The 16,829-nt window shown below is 46.2% G+C and overlaps 1 long non-coding RNA gene across 1 annotated transcript; it reads left to right on the forward strand.

Moving 5' to 3' along the window:
• Positions 1–247: 247 nt before the first annotated feature.
• On the forward strand, positions 248–12,519 carry LOC148141537 (uncharacterized). Its single transcript, XR_015752472.1, has 3 exons — positions 248–316; positions 1,599–1,750; positions 11,870–12,519. It is a non-coding gene; the product is annotated as an uncharacterized LOC148141537 (long non-coding RNA).
• Positions 12,520–16,829: the final 4,310 nt, after the last annotated feature.

Consider the following 16,829-nt stretch of genomic DNA (forward strand, 5'->3'; position numbering starts at 1 on the left):
GAAGCATGGCATTCCAACAGGAACTCCATCAACAAACACATCGAGTTAGACTCCATCTACCTAGCTCCTGAGTAAAAGAACAGGAAATGACATCACCACAAGAAATGACATCACCACAAGAAATGACATCACCAACCCAAAGAAACCCGAGCATATAAATAGAAAGCAGGAATCATCAGCAGTGCTTTGCCCAGAGGCTCACTGAAGATGTTACCTAATATGGTGACAAAACATCTGAAAATGAACCTTTCACCTCAGCGAGCAAACCTACATCCAGAACCTCAACCTGAGCTACAAATCTTCTCAAAACTCACAGGTCAGAATGTCAGAAAAACAATGCGTTCAAAAGGCGAACTTCCCAGTCTCTGTCCCAGGGCTCTCTGCAGCAGACCAGCACAGGGGCATCCAGGTGGTCTGACCACTGGCTGCCACTACACTCTGCACTGGGCCGTGAGGTGGAGGAGAATGCCGTGTGGAAACCTTGAGTGATGTGGGAATTGAATCCCCATAGTTGGCATCACTCTGCATCCCAAACCAGCCATCTAGCAACTGAGTACAGATTTCCCCCAGCCCCACTCTCATACCACTATCCACCATATACTAGACATAAGTGAGACTCGATGGACAGAATGGCCTCATCCTCCCTTTGTGATTCAATATTCCTGAGTGAGTGCAACTCCAAAAACACTCAAAAAGCTCAATGACATACAGGTCAAAGCTCTCCATCCATTGCCTTAAACCTTCAATCCCTATACTGCTGATGGACAATCACAGCTGTGTGTACCATCTACAATATGCACTCGGCCCAACAAGTCCACACCGACCCTCCGAAGAGTAACCCACCCAGACCCATTTCCCTCTGACTAATGCATCTAACACTACGGGCAATTTAGCATGGCCAATTCACCTGACCTGCACATCTTTGGACTGTGTGAGGAAACCGGAGCACCCGGAGGAAACTCACGCAGACACAGGGAGAATGTGGAAACTCCACACAGACAGTCGTCTGTGGCAACCCCTCAAGGCTCCACTGTTAACACTTTCCAAATCCTCAATTTCTACCACCCAGAAGGTCAAAGGCAACAGATACATGAGATCACCACCAAGTTCCCCTCCAAACTGCTCACCATCCATACTGTATAACGCTGTTCCTGCTGTGTTACTGGGTCAGAATCCTCAATCTCCCTAAGTTAAAAATCACACAACACCAGGTTATAGTCCAACAGGTTTAACTGGAAGCACACTAGCTTTCGGAGCGTCGCTCCTTCATCAGGTGATTGTGGAGGAGCGTCGCTCCGAAAGCTAGTGTGCTTCCAGTTAAACCTGTTGGACTATAACCTGGTGTTGTGTGATTTTTAACTTTGTACACCCCAGTCCAACATTCGGCATCTCCGAATCATATCTCCCTAAGGGCATTGTGGGCCTAACCTACAGCATGTGCACTACAGTGGTGTAAGAAAGTAGCTCAGTGCCACCTTCCCTAGGGCAATTAGGGATGGGCAATAAATGCTGGACTAACCAGCGATACCCACGCCTCAGGAAATGATGAAAAGAGGTGATGCAAACACTTGCTTTTTATGTTATCATGTATTTAACAGAAAACTCAGTAAATGTCAGCACCAGAAGGAAACAGCTACATCATAAAGTACAACAACTTCAATTGATGTAGCACCTACAGTGAAATATCTCAAGCCACTTCAAAGAAAAGTAACCAGACAAGATTTCACAGCAGGACTGTGCGCTGGTTCAGGTAAGGCTAGTTTGGGCAGCATTTTAAAGAGGGATTTTTATAAAAAAGAGTTTAAAGAGGGCATTCCAGAATTTAAGACCCAGGAAAGTGAAGGTAGAGTTGCCACAGATGAAGCTGGAGATGGCGAAGAGGTCAGAACTGGACGAATACGGTCTCTTGGAGGCTTGTGGAGATCCAGTAAATTGCGGAAATAGGGAAAGATGAGATGTTGGGATTTGTAAATGTGAAAGAACATTTTCATATCAAGGTGTTGCCAGAGCGAGAGTGCATGCAGTTCAGTGAGTGCAGCAGTTTGTGAGTGAATGGGATCTGGTTACAGAGTTTTTGATCGAGCCGCTGTTTAAGGTGGGTGACATTGCTGAAAGTCAGCAGTACAGTGAACTAATCAAGGTAACAAAGGTGGAAATGGTAATGTTTTCTATCGACTTGTTCAGGCATGATATGACTCACCTTGGAGCAGGTGGGATTTAATCTCGGGCCTCCTCACCCAGAGGGAGGAACATTACAAAATGGAAACATAGAAGACAGAAGCAGGAGAGCCATTTGACCCCTCGAGCCTGCTCTGTCATTCACTGTGATCGTAGTTGATCATCGAGCTCAGTACCCTAACCCTGCTCTCCTCCCATAGTCCTCGGTGCCTTTAGCCATCAGAGCTGCATCTATCTCCTTATTGAAAATACGGCTGGCCTCAACTGCTTTCTGTAGCAGTGAATTCCACAGGCTCCCCATTCTCTGGGTGAAGAAGCTTCTCTTCATCTGCACCACAGGAGCCCTAAGGCAACAAGAGATATGGTTGAAGACAGTAGTGGAGGAGTTTAATTGGGCATCCTGATGAGGAACCCATTTAAGAGTTCACCTAGTGACACAGGTGAAAAGTGCACATTTGGGCACTGAGTTCGCATTAGATCAGAGTCACCAGTACAGCTGACCATTGATGGATTAGCAAAGGGTCACAGAGACAATGCTGGTGTCACTAGAATTACCAAATAGTCCATACGTTATAAGGGGGTGGAGAGTGCTATGGTGAGGGGAATTGTCTGTCTGACTGTCATGTGCTGAGGAGCACTGCAGATGCTGGAGATCAGAGTCAAGAATACATAGAACATAGAAAAATACAGCGCATTACAGGCCCTTTGGCCCTCGATGTTGCGCCGATCCAAGCCCCCCTAACCTACACTAGCCCACTATCCTCCATATGCCTATCCAATGTCCATTTAAATGCCCATAAAGAGGGAGAGTCCACCACTGCTACTGGCAGGGCATTCCATGAACTCACGACTCGCTGAGTAAAGAATGTACCCCTAACATCTGTCCTATACCTACCACCCCTTAATTTAAAGCTATGCCCCCTCGTAATAGCTGACTCCATACGTGGAAAAAGGTTCTCATGGTCAACCCTATCTAAACCCCTAATCATCTTGTCCACCTCTATCAAGTCACCCCTAAACCTTCTTTTCCAGTATGGTGCTGGAAAAGCACAGCCGGTCAGGCAGCATCCGAGGAGCAGGAGAGGCGACATTTTGGGCAAGAGCCCTTCATCAGGAATAGACTTGTGGCCTGGGGGAGCTGAGAGATAAATGGGACGGGGGTGGGGTTGGGGGTGGAGGCAGCTGAGAATGCAATAGGTTGATGAAGGTGGGGGAGAAGGTCAAGGCAGGTTATAGAGAAATGCGAATGGAAGGCTTAAAAACAGAAAAAGGATCTTTTTTATAAGAACTGGAGCTTGGCCCCTCAAGTCTGTTCATTCAATTTGATGATCACACCTGTCTTATATTTTATCTCCACATCTCTCCATTATCCCTCAATTCCTTATCAGCCAAAAATCTATCACTCTCAGTCCTGAATATTCTCAACAACTGAGCATTGGCAGATCTCTAGGATATAGAATTCTGAAGGTGCAGAACCTTTGACATCATTCTTCTGCTGCTCCTGTTAAATTCCCACCTTGTCAGTGTGTCTGATACAAGCCTTTACAATTGGGGGAGAGCTCAGTGAAGGGGCTAGGTCTATCCAGCCAGGATTCCTACTCCCTGCCCCATTCACCCTGCAGATGTTGGCTGACCTTAAGATGGAGGAGAAAGTGAGGGCTGCAGATGCTGGAGATCAGAGCTGAAAATGTGTTGCTGGAAAAGCGCAGCAGGTCAGGCAGCATCCAAGGAACAGGAGAATCGACGTTTCGGGCATAAGCCCTTCTTCAGGAACTGGCACCTGCCAGTTGGTACCGACTTTAGGCAGGAGGAGAGGCAGAGGGGGGAGAAACCCAGGGGAGGAGGAGATTTTGTTTTAAAGAAAACTTTCCAAACCAGAGCATAAGGTTCACATACAGTGAGATGTGAGCCCGCTGTTTTCTTATTTGTCTCCACAGTGGGAGGACTGGATAAAGCATGACACTTGACAATAAAGTCAGCAGTGAGTGTGAGTGTGGAATGAGCTGCCTTCAGCTCAGTGCCTCTGGTTCATGCAGAGAGAGAGAGAGGGAGAGAAAATAAAATGGCAAGTACAATAACGCAGTGGGCGGCTGTGAAATAAACTGCACAGAGGCAGATACAGAGAGCCAGTAAATTGCCAGACTAAGTATAAATGGCTATGCAATATGAAGTGTGAGGGCATAAGGAGGAGAGCCCTTGTCAGATTGTAATGAAAAGCATCACAAAGTGTGAAATACCTTATGAATTGATTTTTGTATGTGTGTAATTAATTGGCCAGTCGGAGACGCTGATCGTCATGCAGGAGTGCACACTCGGTTTTTGGACTCATTCATTTGAGTGCTAACAGTTTGGGTATTAGCCCTGACAACAATGAATTGTTCTGCTTATGGGTTGTAACAGTTTGAAATTACACAGTAGCTCCTGGCCGTGACATTACTGAGCAGGGGGAGGAAGCTCCACTGTGATGGCTGCCTCCACAGTTTTGGCCTCAGTGTTCCTATTGGACAGGGGGGTAGCCGGAGAAAATTAAGAATCCCAACAGGATTCTGAAGCAAGGGATTAGATCACAAGTGGCATGAGACCTCAGCAAATACTGCAGAAACATCCTTAATATTTACATTTTTTTAAAAATGCAGCATCCCTCCTATGACCCTGGATGTTTTTTTGTGTTTGGAAGGCACAGGTCAATCCCACTCCCCACTCCCAAAAGCACTGACCTTGTTTAGCAGATTCTAGATTTTCCTGATGAAGGGCTTTTGCCCGAAACGTCGCCTCTCCTGCTCCTCGGATGCTGCCTGACTTCTGCCTTGTTTAGCAGATTGTCAAGGCCCCAAGGAATGAGAGGTTGAAAGAAAAATTAAGAGTTTTTACAGTCTTTAGCAACCCCAGCAAATCCCGACGCTCAGCAGAGCCAACGAACAATACTTTTTGAAGGGTAGTTGCTGTTGTAATTCAGGAAACTGAGCAGTCAGTGTGTGCACAGCAAGATCCCACAATCACCAATGTGATGATGACTGGATCAGCTGTTTTCAGTGAGGTTGGATGAGGGGATAAACATTGAACATACTCCCCTGCTTGTCTTCAAAATGTTTCCATGGAATATAAACAAGAGGAGGCCACTCAGCCCTGTGAGCCCTCTCCGCCATTCTATAAGATCATTGGCTGTTCTGATTTTGACCCAACATTCCTGCATACCCTAGAGAATCTTTCATGTTCTTGGTAATCTATCTACCCTTGCCATAAAAATGTCTAAAAGTTCTCCATCCAATGCCTTTTTTTAAACATTCATGGGACATCGATATCACTGGCTAGCAGTTATTGCCCATCCCCAATTGTCCAGAGTGCACTTGAGAGTCAACCACATTGCTTTGGGTCTGGAGTTACATGGAGACCAGACCAGATAAGGATGGCAGTTTCCTTTCCTGAAGAACATTAATGAACCAGATGGGTTTTTCCAACAATCGGCAGCAGTTATAGAGTCATAGAGATGTACAGCATGGAAACAGACCCTTCGGTCCAACCCGTCAAAATGCGAGGTGCTGCATTTTGGGAAAGCAAATCTTAGCAGGGCTTATACATTTAATGGTAAGGTCCTAGGGAGTGTTGCTGAATAAAGAGACCTTGGAGTGCAGGTTCATAGCTCCTTGAAAGTGGAGTCGCAGGTAGATAGGATAGTGAAGAAGGCGTTTGGTATGCTTTCCTTTATTGGTCAGAGTATTGAGTACAGGAGTTGGGAGGTCATGTTGCGGCTGTACAGGACATTGGTTAGGTACCATGGCACAACTTGAACCTGGGTCTCCAGAACATTTCATGGATCTCTAGATTAATAGTCTAGTGATAATCCCACTAGATCAATTTGAACAAGGGAATTCCAACCCTCTGAGAGAGTCTTTTCCATCTATCTGAGAGAGCAGAGATAGGGCTTTGGTTTAATGTTCGATGTGATACCTCAGACAGTGCAGTTACCGTCACAGTACTATACTAGCTGTATCCAGTGCCTGCACTGGGGCTTGGTCAGGATATCCTGGTTCTGAGGTGGCAGCGATGCCCCAGTGAGTGACAGCTGCCTGGGGAAATGTGCAGACAGTTAGTCATGTATCCCAGCATCAGACCCCCACATGGGGACGTGGAAAGTGGACAGTCAGATTTAAAGGTTTATTGACAATGTAGAAGATGCTGTGAATAGAAATTCTCCTGGTGCTTCCTTCTGAATTCGCTTTATCCTGATGATCACAGTAATGCAGCAGGAAAAAGTGCACACTCACAAGGGACTGCAGTCTCTCTCATCCTCTCACTTTCTGATAAACCTTTAGATTAAATTCACTCAGAGTGAAAATAGATTTTCACTTTCTTGAGCAGAGGGATCTTGGTGTCCAGTTACCACACTAGAAGGCAATCACTAACAGCTGGGTCATATACAAATGGCACAAGGGGGTGAGTAGTTTCAGTGAAGGCATCGAATGGGTATCAGGCACTGAATAACCCCTGGGTCTCTGTGACATCCCCTTCTGAGCTGCACAGTGCAGAAAGAAGGAACAACCTACATTTGTATAGAACTTTTCACAACCTCAGCATGTTCCCAGACAGTTCACAGCCAAAGAAGTATTTTGTAAAGTGCAGCCCCTGCTGTAAAATAGGAAACACACCAGTCCAACCATGCACAGCAAGCTCCCACAGAGAATCATGTGACAGTGCCCAGATCATCTTGCTGTTTGTTGAAGGGTAAGTATTGGCCAGGGCACCAGTGATAACTCCCTTGCTGTACACTACACTACGGATATTGGGATCATCGCAAGAGGACTGATGGGGCTGTGGTTTAACATCTCACTGGAAAGGTGACACCTCCAACACTGCAGCACCCCTGCAACAGGAGAATCAGCCTGAATGTGATGCTCAAGCCGCGTGTGGTAAGGGACATAAATCTCTAAATGATGTGGTTCACGTGCCAGGCTTCTTGCCTCCAGTGCAGGATCAGAACAGAAGGGTGAAGCTGGTCACTGCGGTGCAGTACTGAGGGGGTGCTGCAGGGCTGCAGCTGCTGTCCTCAGGACAGGATCTCGAAGAAGAGCAGGAGAGTTTGTCTGAGTCCTGGCCAACATGGATCCCTCAAGCGAAATCAGGAAAGCAGATTACCAGGTCGTGTCAGATTGCAGTTTGAGGGAGCTGACTGTATACATTTTACAGCACGTTAGGAACATTTCATTGGCTGCAGCATCCTGTGGCTATGAGAGGCTTCGAGAGATGAGGGGAGGGAAACTCAATAAAAGAAGAAACATATTCAGTCTGCAGTTGAATTTTTTAATGCAAGGCCATGAACCAGGAAGCTTGGAGACTGTTGCAAGGATGAGAGAAACCATTCAGAGATAAACAGTGCCTGCAGATGATAAAACACAAGTCATGTGCAGCTAGTCCTCCTCGGGCTGCCTAATCACCCCATTACTCAGCACCGTCAGCTGCAGTGGACAGTGACCTCTCCTAATGAGCTCACCACATTCTAGCTCCTCATCCAAACACAGCTCCAGCAGCTGCCTTTGTTGTGCAGCTCAGTCCGTCCCTTTTCATTATCAGCCCTGACTTCCCATGTGGAACCTTGGTTATCCAGAGAGGCAGGGAGTTTGAATTTATTTGCTGCAAAGAGAAGATAGATCCAAAACGACTGCCCTGGTAGGAATCGTGCTTACACAGAGGAATAAAAGGTGCAGCGCTCTGAAACTTTATCGGGAGCATCAGGTCAGCAATAATCATCAAAATGGGAAGGTGGATTTTACCTTATCGACCTCATCAACGTTGCATTGATTAATAAAGTAAAGATGGAGATTTATGTAGCACCTTTCACAATCTTGTAACATCCCCAAATGTTTTATACTTTCTGAAGTGTGGTCACTGTTGCAATGTCAGAAACATAGACACAGTAAGATCCCACAAACAGCAACTTGATAATCACCAGCCAGTCAAATTTAGTCAAATCAAACAATCTGGCAATCTGAAACATAAGCAAATTGCTGGAGAAACTCAGCAGGTGTGGCAGCATCTGTGGAGAGGAAAAAACAGTTACTTTCAGGGTCACTGGACTCGAAATGTTAACTGTGTTTCTCTGTTCACAGATGTTGCCAGACGTGCTGAATTTCTCCAGCAATTTTTGCTTTTGAATCTAATTTAATGATGTTGGTTGAGGTCAGGACATCTGGGAGAATTCTTCAAATCATGCATTGGGAATTTTTACACCGCCTCAGTTTAACATCTCATCTGAAATACTATAACACACCCTCAGTACTGTACTGTACGTATTGGCCTGAAGCCTTATCAGAGTAGGGATCCAAACACCAAACCTGGAAGTGCCAGTGTTGGACTGGGGAGGACAAGGTCAGAAGTCATATGACACCCCAGGTTATAATCCAACAGATATATTTAAAATCACATGCTTTCGGAACGCTGACCAGGTCACCTGACAAAGGAACAGCGCTCCAAAACCTTGTGATTTCAAATAAACCTGTTGGATTATAACCTGGTATCGTATGACTTGTGACTTTACAGATTTAGAGGTGAGGGTGCTACTGACTGATTCATGATTGGCACATTGTACCAGTCCTCACAACGGAGCTAAGAGTGGGTGGTTATCAGAGGGCAAGATCTGATTTGTTTAGGCTGCGCCATGCAGTTGCACCATCACTGTCAATGTTCAATGGGAGGGTGGGGAGGGGGGGAAGTTAGTGGAGGATAATCCTTTAAAATGTATGCCAGCAAGGAGTCAATACCTTCAGGAATTGAATAGGGAAAATTAGCAATAAAAAAGAGGAAAGAAGACTTGAACTTGATAAAAAGAGATCATTATGTGCAACAATAGCTCTTTCTCTCACAGGTAGATAATTACACAGACAGCTACACATATTGTGATAGCTACAGAGTTAGATCCTGGCTGGAAACACTATTAGAAAACAGCTCTTTCATCTCATCAGCTCCCTCCAGCTGAAGGTTTGATGGGGCTGGAGTGGCTGCATTCTTTCAAGTGTCATTAATTTTTCAAACAGGCAATTACACCACACTGTCTCTGTCTCCTAGAGAGAACAGTTTAAATCAATCTCACACACACTCACAGAGACACACAATCTCTCTCACACACACACACACACATATAAATAGACACACACAGGCAGATGGTGAAATTTGAATTCAATCAACTCTGGAATTAAAAGCTAGTCTGATGAAAACCATATAACTATTATTGATTGTTGTTAAACAAAAACAAAATCTGGTTCAATAATGTCCTTTAAGGAATGACTGAACTTAAGGTAGACTGTCCTCACACAGCCTTCTTTATATGTGACTCCAGATCTATCACAATGTGGGTTACTCTTAACTGTCCTCTAAAATGGCCAATCAGATCAATCAGATCAAGGACTAATAGAAATGGGCAACTTCCTTGCCTGCAATACCCACGATCCATATAATGGAGGAACAGGAGTAGGCCATTCAGTCCATCATCTCTGCTCTGCCATTCAATGAGATCATGGCTGCTAAGACCATACAAAATAGGAACAGGAGTAGGCCATTTGGCCCCTCGAGTCTGCTACCCCATTCAATAGGATCATGACTGATCTGACATTCCTCATGTCCACTTTCCTGCCCTTCCTGTAACCCTTGATTCCATTAAATAAATATATTTAATGACCCAGTCTCAACAGCTCTCTGTGAATTCCAGACTCACTCCCCCCTGAGAGGAGAGATTCCTCCTCACCTCTGTCTTCAGTGGGTGACCCTTCACTCTGAGATAATGCCCTCTGATCCTAGACTCTTCCACAAGGACAAACAACCGCATATACTCTGTCAAGTCCCCTAAGAATCTTGTATATTTCATTTTTCATTTACAGGCCATTCGACTCAACCTCTCCTCAGAAGACAATCCCTCCATTTCCACATCCACGTGCAGGTATACAATGCATGCACACAGACAGAGAAACACACTGATAGAAAACATAGCCACTGTGAGAATAAACCATAACATGCCAAGGCTTCCTTGCTCCGATACTCCCAAAGGACTGGAGGCAGTGGAGTAAGGAGATAAAGGAAATAATTTTCCCGGGGAGTTGGTCTGATCTGGATTCTGAAGGGCAACTTATAACAGATTCAAATTATAACTTTCAAAAGGAGAATTGGATAAATACTTGGAGTAGGAAATTGTGGGAAAGATCAGGGGCAGTGAAAGGACTTGAATAAATCTTTCAAACAACCATCAGAGGAATGATGGGCTGAATGCCCTCCTTCTGTTCTATCATTCTATAACTGACTGTCTTTTTGAGGAGTTCATTGATGGTTAGATTGGTTTAACGTCATGAGATGTAATCGAAATTTTAAAGGATACATTACTATCAAGAAATTGGATTTGCAAATTCTACATTTTCTTTAAAACCTGAGCAGCTCTGTGTTGTATTTTTAGGCTGAAAGTATCTATGGGTTCTTTGCAGACTGATCAAAATTAATACAAGACACATGCACTTCATAATTTATTGCCTTAATCTACTTAATACATATCAGAGACAAATGCAAACCAGTGAGCAAATTTCTTCACTTAAACTCCACAATATACACAGATAAACAGACAAATGAGGCTCACACTGCCTTCCAGCCATTGAGCTTCCCGGAGACAATGGCACACGGACTTCGGGCTCAGATTCCACAGTCTCACAACCGCCAGCTCGATGGTGAAAAGTCCCGGGAGTGTGACAAAATCCCTGACATTAATACGATTCTGCACCTGAGGTAACGTGCTGAATCCCCATTTTGTAATAACTTTAGTATTTTCCCAGCCCTCAAATACAGGTGTAAGAAACAAGTGCAGGTGGCCCCATGTAGACCTGAAAAGAGATGGTTCCTGTAGTGATTATAATGAGGACAGCCAGGTGAACCTCATAGAATCTGAGTTCCCCGATTGGGGCTGTTGATCTGTGCCCATCAGGGAGCCCTGGCTGACAGGTATAAACAGGAGTGTCCAAGGTTCTGTTCACTCTGAGAGCTGGCTCTGAGGGAGCTGGATCAGGGTCAGGAACTCTCCATGTGTAAATAAAGGGTGACTTGGTGATGGGATACCGGCCTCTTTGGCGTTATATCAGTTGGCTCTCAAGGTCGAGTTTCCCTTGTGCCCCCATCCTCCCAATCCCCTGTCAAAACAGCCTGTTTTAGCATCAGCTCTACATTTCATATACTTTGAGAAAGTGAAGACTGCAGATGCTGGAGATCAGAGTCAGGAGTGTGGTGCTGGAAAAGCACAGTAGGTCAGGCAGCATCCGAGAAGCAGGAGAATCGACATTTCGGGCATAAGCCCTGCATCAGGAAATGTACTTTCATGTACTTACCCAGCTAACTTCAATTGTCATCCCAAAATAATTAACCTCTTAATGGTCTGGTTTGCCTATATCATTTTTAAGCCCAGTCTCTGAGCCCCATTGTCCTGGCTCTGATCCTGTTCCTGAGCTCCTGTTTCTCTCTTGTACAGTAATGGCAAGGTAGGTGCTGAGGAAATGGAAGAACAACAACTTATGTTTATGTAACACCTTTAAAATAAAAAAAATCCCAAGGTGAATTATCAAACAAGATATGACTCTGAGCCACATAAACAGTGCAATAACAACAAATCATATCCATGGATTATTTATGGATTCGTTGAACTTTTAATCACGCCATTTTCTATTTACAGTAAAAGGTGCAAAGGGACTTCAATCAGCAGTACTTCAAAGGAAGAGATGCAATCGAGAATAAACTGGACTGTGGTCTCCTGTGGCTATAGAGATAATGAAGGGTTGGCTACTGCTCTCAGCAGGATGTGGCCTCCTGTGGACTATCCCTCAAACAGCAGGCATTTGAGTTTTAGCCAAGTAGGAATATACAAAATAGAAAGTTAAAAATAAACTGCACTTCCTGGTCTGTGTGTGTGTTTCTGTGGATGTGTGGATATTCTGTGCTTCGAATGTCACAGTTTGAAGACAGCCATTAGACACCCCTGCACTGCAGGTAAAGAGAGACTTTCTCTCATATGGAGTGCTAGAAGCCAGGAAAAGCCAGTAATGTTACTTTTGAGAAGGAAATAGAATAAAAGTCTGTTAGCTAACTTGCAGAACCAAAAATTTTGAAATCAACTGCGTCATTTCCAATGTCAGCATTGGTGCATTACCTGAATTGATAGCCTCAACTTCCACCATCTACTCTTCATGAGACTGATCTATATATCTTTTTAATTGTTCTCCCCTTACATTTCTAATCCACGTGTATATGTGTAAAAGTTCTGTTACTCTTTTTGTATTTAGTAATTAATAAACTCACACTGCCAAATAAACTCACCTTCCTTTAACCCAGAAATCCTCATTAATTTGTATCTTTTTTAAACTTAATTACGTTTGGTTCGGGAAAAGTGATTGAGATCTGGCCAACTAGATTGGTTACCGGGGAGAGGTGGAGTCCCTCAGTGAGATGGGGATGGGGTGTGGGGATTAATCTCTCAACATGTCCTAATTTATTCATGATTGAGTGACTGGTCAGAGAACTCTTCCTCTCCTAGCTCTGTCCCATTCTAGAATCTAACCATGCTGATCCCTCCCCCTGACCCTGCCCCATCTCCCTGACCCTTGACTCTGCCCCGTCTCCCTATGACCCACTGACCCTGACCCTAACCCATCTCCTTGACCCTGACCCTGTCCCGTCTTCCTATGATCCCCAGACCCTATGCCATCTCCCTGACCCTGTGCCATCTCCCTATGACCCCTGACCCTGCCCCATCTCCCTGATCCTGTGCCATCTCCCTATGACCCCGACCTTGCTCCATCTCCCCAACACCCCACCCTGCCCCAACTCCCCATAGCTCCCCAACCCTACTCCATCTCCCTATGACCCCCTGACCCTACTCTATCTCCTGAAGACCCCTGACCCCGACCCATTTCCCCCTGCCACCCCCAAACCCCCTCCAATCCCTCTCCACAAAGCACTGATCCCAGCCCCTGCCCCCACGATCCTGTCTCCCGTTTCAGAAATAGCTGTGGTCCTGCCCCTGGCACTGCTCAGTGATTGTCAGAGGGGGCCTGTGGCCCTGTGTCCCTGATTTCACCCCCCACCCTCCCAGCCCCTGGAGCTGCCCTCCACCTGGTCTGAGGGATGGAGATACAGCCACCTTTCAGGGTCTCAGCACCCCGTGACTCAGCGAAAGGGAAGATGCTGTCCTCAGTACAGACCATGTAAAGTTGATTGTTTGATAAATACATCAGGGAGAAAGGAATTGAAGGATGATGGTGCTAAGTCAGGTGATGAGAAATAGGAAGAGGTCACACAGAGTGTAAACACCAGCATGAAGCAGTTGGGCTGAATGGCCTGTCTGTGTGCTGTAAAGTCTCTTCTGGTTTGTTCTATTTGAAATGATTGCACCTTGCTGACTCCCCTACTGAGTGTTTGGGTTTGATTAAGGGAGATTTGTAAAGCAAGCTGCCCCTCCCTGTCCTGGGAGATGGATTTCACCCCCATCTTGTTGTTGTTTGTACTGTTTATACTCTCTTTGTCAGCTCAAAGTTCAGGAAGTACACTGATATGTTCTGGGGATTAGGGTATCCCAATGGGGAAACCTGGTGTTGAATGTTCCTCACCCTGCAGCCTGGCTTACCCTCGCCCTCCCTGGCAGCTCCTCACTCAAGGTGACCCTCAGAGAGAGCAACAGCTGCTTCCTTGCTGCCAAAGATGTCACTCTTCCTGCCACAAGGCAGGTCCTGTGGGCAGCCTCCCCTCAATATGAGGCCGCCCCTTCCAATACAGAGCCTGGGGACTGACACTTTGTCACAGGCTCAGCCTTACTGTCTCTGTCCCTGAGCTCCTTCCCCTTCACAGCTCAGATTAATATTCAGGTACACCTGGGGACAGTGTATACATGTACAGTAACGAATGTTAACTCGTGCAGCTTCACAGGGCGTAATCAGAGCAGGGTATGTTGTCTTCCTATTGTTCAGTTTGGAAATCAGATCTGACCACATCCCCACCCCCTCCCCCAGTATTTGGGCAAAGACACTGGTCCCTCATTCAGCCAAAGCCAGAACGGGGAATCAAACTGCCTACCGTCAGCTTCTGGATCAGTGGTGCTGGAAGAGCACAGCAATTCAGGCAGCATCCAACGAGCAGCGAAATCAACGTTTCGGGCAAAAGCCCTTCATCAGGAATAAAGGCAGTGAGCCTGAAGCGTGGAGAGATAAGCTAGAGGAGGGTGGGGGTGGGGAGAGAGTAGCATAGAGTACAATGGGTGAGTGGGGGAGGAGATGAAGGTGACAGGTCAGGGAGGAGAGGGTGGAGTGGATAGGTGGAAAAGGAGCTAAGCAGGTCGGACAAGTCTGGACAAGTCAAGGGGACAGTGCGGAGCTGAAAGTTTGAAACTAGGATGAGGTGGGGGAAGGGGAAATGAGGAAGCTGTTGAAGTCCACATTGATGCCCTGGGGTTGAAGTGTTCCGAGGCGGAAGATGAGGCGTTCTTCCTCCAGGCGTCTGGTGGTGAGGGAGCGGCGGTGAAGGAGGCCCAGGACCTCCATGTCCTCGGCAGAGTGGGAGGGGGAGTTGAAATGTTGGGCCACGGGGCGGTGTGGTTGATTGGTGGGGGTGTCTCGGAGATGTTCCCTAAAGCGCTCTGCTCGGAGGCGTCCAGTATCCCCAATGTAGAGGAGACCGCATCGAGAACAACGGATACAATAACAACATTGAGCTGATCCACAGCGGTTCCCTGCCCAGTGAGCTAACCCAGCACACCCCCCATGAGCTAAGCCTACCCCTGGGTCTACTGGAGTAAGACAGACCGTGTGCTCCGTGCAGCCATTGACAGTGATGTGCTCTGTATCCTTGTGGTTATGTTACAGGATTAGTATCACAAGACAATATGAGTTCAAACATCCCTGTGGATAGATGTTTGAGAATTTCGTTGTTTGAAATGTTGTACTTGTGACTCTGGTTTCCATGCCAACATGGTTAACTATTAACAAAGCATCCTCCCTTTGAAACAGCTGAGTAAAACTCTCTTTGGTGTCAAACTGTGACAACTATTTCCGTGGATTAGGAAAGTTCACTAACTTCCTGGTCAGAGATGCTCAACATGCCTTGTCCCTGGCAGTGGAGCCCAATCCTAGGAATACATTTTAATCTCACTGAAGTCTAAACGTTGTGCTTGTGTGAATATCTCTGTTGGGTTCTGGATGCTTGAACAGATCAGTATTTGTAATCTGATCCAATTAGTGGCTGTGGTTATTTTTCTTGAGTGTGTTCCAGCCTGTGAAGGCTATCTACTTTGCTGCTGTATATCAGCCCTGCCTGAGAGCCCTCATATACACCGGGTGGATAGCCCATCACCACTACCCCCTGTCCTATTGGCACCACGGTTACTTGGATGATCCAAACAGACAAGGACTGGAAGCCATATTGATGCAAACAGCTGAATATTTATGGTCTCTTTACACTGGGTACAGAGGCAGAGCTGATTGGACTTCACAAAAACCTTCTTCCATCAGACCTCAGTCCCATGTGATCCGACATTTTAGAGTGTGGAAACAGGCCCTTTAATCCAACCCACGCTGACCTTACATCGAAATGTGACCACGGCCCATTTCCCTCTAAACCTTTAGAATAGAATGGAATCCTTACGGTATGGGGACAGGCTCTTCGGCCCAACCAGTCCACACTGATCCTCCACCAAGACCCATTCCCCCTCTACTCTACATTTTTGCTCTAGACTAATGCAGCTAACCTACATGTCCATGAACACTATGGGCAATTTAGTGACCTGATCTGCACATCTTTGTGACTGTGGGAGGAAACTGGAGCACCGATGGAAACCCACACAGACACGGGGAGAATGTGCAACCTCCACACTGACGGTTGCCTGAGGCTAGAATCGAACCTGGGACCCTGGTATTGTCAGGCAATAGTGCTCACTACTGAGCCACCGTGCTGCCATTTCTTCTCTCTAACTTTATCTCTCCCTGTTTTGCTCTTTCTTCCTCTTCCTGTGCCTCTTTCTGCCTCGCTCTATTTATTTCTTTTTCTGTCTTTTGGTCTCATTTCTCCTCTCTCTCTCTCTCTCTCTGTCTCTCTCTGTGTCTCTGTCTCTCTTTCTCACTCTCTCTCTCTCTCTCTCTGAGCAGTACTCATTCAGATGCCTTTTAAATACTGTAATTGTACCGGCTTCCACCACATCTCTGGCAGCTCATTCCAGACATGCACCACCCTCTGCGTGAAAAGGTCACCCTTCAGGCCCTATTTAAACCTTTCCCCTCTCACCATAAACCTATGCCTTATTGTTTTGGATTCCCCTACTGTCGGAAAAAGGCCTTGGCTGTTCATCCTATCCATGCCCCTCTTTGACATCGCCGATGCTGCAGCGCGGCTATCAGCATATTGCTGTTAACCCCTAAATCGCAGCATTCACAGTCCAGCCCAGTTCCCCACAGGCCCCTCACTCCAAACTACAGCAATCCCCAGTGTCTCTGTCAGGCCAGTTAACATCTATGGTTGTGCTGTCATTGTTACAGTCATAGCCTGACAGCAAGGTGCTTTTTAATGAAGAAGGCCTGATTTTTTGGAGAGAGCCCTGTCTGTACCCCTCCATGTCAGGCCAGAATTACCTCCAGGAAGCGTGGGCTATGTTT

The sequence above is a fragment of the Chiloscyllium plagiosum genome, unplaced genomic scaffold, assembly GCF_037043375.1.
Source record: "Chiloscyllium plagiosum isolate Xiang-an unplaced genomic scaffold, Cpla_swu_hap1 HiC_scaffold_32, whole genome shotgun sequence".
Taxonomy (NCBI): Eukaryota; Metazoa; Chordata; class Chondrichthyes; order Orectolobiformes; family Hemiscylliidae; genus Chiloscyllium; species Chiloscyllium plagiosum.